At 34.3% G+C, this 6288-nt stretch overlaps 1 long non-coding RNA gene across 1 annotated transcript; it reads left to right on the top strand.

Moving 5' to 3' along the window:
• Window positions 1-4991: 4991 nt before the first annotated feature.
• Window positions 4992-6023, top strand: LOC106341236. The gene is made up of 5 exons (XR_001269586.1): window positions 4992-5112; window positions 5195-5265; window positions 5342-5431; window positions 5541-5582; window positions 5823-6023. It is a non-coding gene; the product is annotated as an uncharacterized LOC106341236 (long non-coding RNA).
• The last annotated feature ends 265 nt before the right edge of the window (window positions 6024-6288 follow it).

Below are 6288 nucleotides of genomic sequence, written 5' to 3'. Positions count from 1 at the left end.
GTACAGACAAAAATACACAACTCCAGATCGAAACCAACATCACAAAATCAAACACGCATTACATAACAACAATTGGAACAATGGAAAATAGAATAAGGAACGTAACAACGAACCTCTACCGAAATGCTTTGTACATTCCAACCAAAAACCATGTTCAATTCCAAAATCCCATTTCCTCTGATGGTATGCTTTTGTATCGTAGACTCTTAGTTGACAAGACACACCACTACTTATTCTTGACATAAGGCAAGACCGAAGAACACTCATTACAATTTTTTTTGAACAAGCCGTTTCTCCCTTCTCTCCATGACCTCACAAGAGCAGGTGTAAATAGGTTGGGGAGGAGCACTAGACGTCTATTATCGTGATTTGGGCTCTAGAGAAATTGTATTGGCTCCTAATATCTTGCTGGTTTTGATTCTCTCTTTTTAAAATTAATATATTAGGGGTCACTAAAAGTGGGTCAAGTCCAAGGCAACTTTGTCAGTTGTTTTTTTCGACATAGAGTTTTTTTGTTTCGACATAAGAGTTTTTTTGTTTCGATCCTGTATATCCAATGTTCGAAAAATCGTTAGGACGTTCGTTTATCTGATGCCAAATTTTATATATTATTACAAAATAATGTAATATGGTGGGCTAGTCATAGACTAAAGTCTGTAAAACATTGGCTTTAGGCACCAAAGATATTAACGTTGTAGGGGCGCCAAATTTAATAAGTCTCTTTAGTCTAATGATTTGTTAACTTGTCTTGTTGTTCATCAGGTTGAAAGTTCGATCTACCTTCCTCTTGTGTCCCATTAAATTTTTATTTTAATAATGATTGGAAGTAAATGAGCTGTAACAAGATACGATTACTTTTAAAAGAATGTTTGTTTATTTCTAGTATATATATAACATTAAATATAAAGTAAAAAGAGTAAATATATAAAAATCTAGTCTATGTTCCCCAAATGTATTATGCTAATTCAGAATTTGACCGTTTATGAATTATCTACGTTCCACATTGTTCACTCTGAGTGTTGCTGGAATTGATGTATCTCTCAGTTTTTATGTTAGTTTTATCTTCTTTATCTTTTGTTGTTATTTTTATAAAATGTTTTAAGAATTTTTAAAATATAAAAAAGTTTAAATTAAAATAATTTATTTTTCCTCTTTCAAATTCTCAACAAAAATACTCAGTAACATTTTATAAATTGAATTTAATTTTAAACTGATTTGATTAAACTATAACTGTTCTTCAATATCGACAAAACATGTATATAAAACTTTACTATTTGATAAATGTTGCAAAGAAAACTGTGAAAACGTTGAATTGTTAATATTTTTTTTTTAAAAGAACAGATGGTGATATTCATATATTAGAGAACAATTTGTTTTAAATTTTTAGTTTTTTTAAATAAAGTTCAAAAAAATTATGTACATTCGAATATTTCTCATAAGTTATTGAATGTATTGTCGATAATATTAATAGAACATGAACTAGTTAAAACACTTGATTATTTAAATTTTATGAATAACTTTGCAAAACAATTTGCAAAGAATTTTATTGATTTTTATATACCTTATTTAAATTTTAAAATTTTAATAATGCTAAAAATGCAAAAAAAAAATGGAACTAAGGGGCAACATTTTGGATGGACTTTAGACGCTAATAGACTCCGGACCGGCACTGTGTTTATTTGGCATAAAGGTCTTGAGTTTGAGCTAGAACCAATGTGTTGTGTCTTTCTACTCGATTTTAAATGAAAAGCAAAGAGGCCTTTTTGTCCACATCTTCTTCACAAAGATTTCGATTGAACAATTATCTTTCTTTTTTCAAACTTCTTCTAGAGTCCCGATTGGGGAGAAATTACAGCGTTTGAAAACATAAAATCTTTTTTTTTGTCAACTAGCTTTTCATTAAGCTTTTTGATATTACAATGGTGATGTTTAAGCCCAACAACAATATAAGCCCACATCAAACCCAATTCTAAAGATAAAGATATATTTCTTGGGTTATTAAATCCAACGGTGCCGGAAAGAAAAGAGGTGCTGAAATCTCTGCCGGAAAGTGCGCTCTCAAAGGCTCCATCAACTTGTTTGCCGCTGCAGAAACCACCACCATTGATTTTTACTTCCCCAATCGCTTCCATATCCCAAAGGTTTTCTACCATCTTCTCCGGAGTTGTGTTCACCAAGACACTTCAACAATTCAAAACAAGTTTTCGTCGAAACACTTGCAACTAAAGCAAGCTTTAACTATTCTAAAACTGCACCAAACCGAGAAGAAAACATGCATAGCTCAATGCTCCATCTTTTAAGAATACTTTGCACAAAAATGTAAATTAGCAAAGATTTATTTCTTCGAGGATTAAAATATTGAGGATGACCAACGAAGAAGAAAACTTAAGCAAACAAAAGGATATAAACATGGATACTCAGGAAAAAAGTTTAAGGCACATCCGATCAAAAGAAAAGATCGGACTTTTTATTTTTTTCAATCTCAATCATAATATAAACATGAAGACCCAAAAACCCTATTGAGATTGAAAATCCACACCAAAAATCGCCAAAGCGAGACAGAAATCCGCTAACCGGAATTAGAGATTCGATCAAAACTGATCGAAATATATTACAAAAAAGTATCTGATCTATAAAAATCAGAAGATTAAAACAAAAACTTTCATCTCTTCCTCCCTCCGCGAAAGATTCAAAGAGAGAGAGAAGAGAGAGAAAGGTTTCTGAAAACAAAATCTAAAACCTAAGACCGTGGTATGAGAGCAATCTAATTGCCTATCACTATCGGTTATCGATAGACTAGACACGTACCCTACACTAAAGCTCTAAGCCCAGCCAAAAAAAAAACTTAATAATTTGCCCCTAAACCTGCAACAAAAACCTTTTAGTATAACATATTTAGGAAGGCTTAAAATTACACATATATGGGCCTGAGAAAGCCCAGTTTCATCCCATCTCCTTGTGCTTATCTGTTTAGAAAGAAAGACATGTGTCCACACTTTAGAAAAGTTATGTCAACCTCTTGTATGGATCCAGAACAGGCCACCTGAAAATCAGTCATCGTAAAGATAAATTTTTTTAAGATGGATAATTGCAGCCGTGAGTCACCGAAAAGCAAAACAAAATGGCAACCGGATCCGAAGAACGAAACTGGCAAAAACTAGAAAAAACTAAAGGCACGGAGCCTGTATTGGAGCCACCAGCAAGAGCCAAAAAACGACGGTGCTGTGTTTATGTTTCTCTTTCTAAAAGTCTTTCTTTTCACTAGTCCACACTCTAGAGGGTATTTTAAAATTATCTAATTTGCCGCCTCTATTATTTCTTCATGATTTTCATCATTTCTGTTAGCTTGTCTTCTTGTATTAATCCTAAACTAGGTGAATATGTAAGCGTGGGTTCTTCCACATACACTTTTATTATTAAATGTTTGATTTCTAATGTATATTGAACAGTTGACTCAAAACAAAATATATATTGAACATATTTTTAAATTTTAAAAGTAGTCATTTTATATGAGCGAGAGACATTTTGTTTTCGTCGAAGGAAACAATAATGAAAAATGAGGAAGGGAACCAACAAGCAATTTATATTCCAAAAAACAAGTCATAAAAGGAAATGATTACAACTTTACGGACGATTCGGTTTCCAAGGAATAAAAATCAAATCCGTTGAGTTACTTCAATGAAATCTCGCAATAAATTCGTCAAACTGGAATCTCAAAGTGGATCTTGAAATTCAGAGACCGTGTGTCATTCAAGTCGGATTCAAATATCTGACTCACCTGACGACCTGAGATACGCCAGACTCCAGCGGCTATTGTAACCCCGCTCTAGACCCGGTCCGAGATCTTGAACCAAACATAACAAATCACAAATCAAGCATCCTCACTGGGAAGGAACGAGTGTCACACGCCGGTCTCAGAGAGTTAAAGCAAAACGTAAAGACATTAAAAGTATTAAAGACACCATAAAGACACTTGATCCACGCCGGAGATCATGTCGCCGTTATGATACACCTTCAAGGAATTATAAAAGAAGAAAGATAAGTCAAGAAAGGGGGATCAGATTCTCTCCGTGACTAAACCATAGCGTCAATACTCTCTTGTTCTTAGATACCTTTTGTATTCATTTGTTACTCTTTGATCTTATCATCAATAAAACATACATTTTCCATAGTTGATCATAGCTCTTGTTTTCCTTTTTAGATAACTCTTTTGGCATGTCACCGGGAACACAAACCCTCTTTTTGAATGAATTTTAGGATAATTGTCAGTTTTTATAAAAGTAGACACTTATCTTTTCCATTTATTTATTTTTGAAAACTATGTTGAAAACCCCTCAATATGTTGATGGTCTTATATTAATATTAATATATATAAGATATTTTCAGAAATTATACCAATGGTGATGTTCTTATAAGGAGGATGTTTGTAAAAGGGCCAGACAATTGTGGATGCTTACTTGTTTAGGTATCAGTTTTGTTTCAGCTTCGGATCAGAAAAGTCTACTCTTTGATGGGTCTCTTCACTGAATCTATATATATAAAGGAGACTTACCTCTCTTCTCCTGTGTCCACTTCAGCAAGAGCATAAGGGCGAAAGACTCCACGTGTAATCACTTTAATTTTAAGTGTTTCACGCCTTTGTTAAACACACAATAATGGACCTGAATTTTCAAAACGATCCCACAAAATCAGAATTACTTATAATGAACTAAACTTCCTACGGAGCCCACCACAAGCTCTTCTTTCGAACTCTCTTCTTCATTTTTTTTTTTTTTTTGAAAACAGCTCTTCGTCTTTCTCGAATTTAATTACTACTCTTCCCATCTTCTTTGCAAATCCCTAATTTTCCATACCATAAATAGTGGTGCAGCCATCTACATATCTCATTGTTTCACAAGATTCATCATCGTTTCTTCCTTATAGTGGTGACGCGTCTCATGTAGAGTCAAGAACCAAAAGATGAGTGATACAGAGGAGGCCATGAATGATCTGCGATGACTTTTCATACACACATGAGGGTGTACCGGATCGGTTCAAGACAATCGAGTATTATGGGTTCACCTCAAGTTATCAGATACAGCTCTATCCCTATTCTTTCATATTCAATTCACTGTAAGAAGAAAAGCTCCAAACTTTTTCAATTTTTTTTTTAATTTGTTAAAAGTTGTGACTGATTTGTATCTTTTGGGTCCAGTGTAGTTATTCTTCTCCAACACAAGCTGCAATCACTACGGATCTCAGTTTAACTGTAGCTGAGGACCTGAGGTACTTAACCAATTTTTCTGTCGAGAGCTGTCTTGTTGATTATTTGCCTGAATTTGATTTCTTGTCCATGTATTAGTACTCTGTGTTTGGTTCTCTATCCAACGTGGCTGCTATGGTTGGTGCAATTTCCACTGGTCAGATCGCATAATATATTGAACGAAAAGGGGTATTGTTTCGTTTCCTGAGTATTAAGCTACCCTGTTTCGAATCTTGATCCCGCTAATAACATATTCATTGCTTTACTTAACCCTTTGATTGTGTGTTTTCTTTGACAGTCCCTCATGAATGCTGGTCGGCTTTGCATATTATTTGCAAAAGTGAGTTATTTTTCAGTTTCTTTACTTGACTTCAGTCTGAAAATATTAGATTGACCTTACATCATACTAGTTTTATAGGTTATTAATTTTCTTTTCATGGGAAGACTTTTAGAAGGCTCTGGTGTTGGGATCATTTAGTGGATATGGCTTACTTAGATCTCAATGGAACATGTATCACTGGCTATATCATTTGTATAGCTCTAAGCTCTAACATATGTTTTATGTTCGGTTATCACACAGGCAATAGGTTTAAAGAAGCATATGAAAAGGCTCAATGCTCCAAAACATTGGATGCTTGACAAACTTGGTGGTGCATTTATATTTCTTCTATGAGAATTCATGTCTTCTCTATGATAGCGAGGGACGTTTCCGTCTTCACTCCATCAGGGACGAAGAACCTAAGGCTTTGTTTTCTCTTGCTCTTGATATAATTTAGAGTAATGTTTGACATGTATGTGTACCAATAAGATTTGTTTCTTTTCCTCTCTACAGTATAAGCTTTGCAAGGTTCGAACTATCCAGTTCGAACAAAAGGGCATCTCTTTCCAAAACAAACCATTAAGCTCGACCTGGAGGAGAAAAAGATTGTTGAGTTCATCAAGTTAGATTTCGGTAATGTTGTGATGGTGACTAGAGGTAGAAACAGAGGGCGTGTTGGTGTGATTAGAAACCGTGCGAAGCTTAAGGGAAGCTTTGAGACTACCAC

This window comes from Brassica oleracea, chromosome C4 (assembly GCF_000695525.1).
Source record: "Brassica oleracea var. oleracea cultivar TO1000 chromosome C4, BOL, whole genome shotgun sequence".
Classification (NCBI taxonomy): domain Eukaryota; kingdom Viridiplantae; phylum Streptophyta; class Magnoliopsida; order Brassicales; family Brassicaceae; genus Brassica; species Brassica oleracea.
Note: the sequence above shows the minus strand (reverse complement) of the source record. Positions and strands in the feature narration are given on the sequence as shown.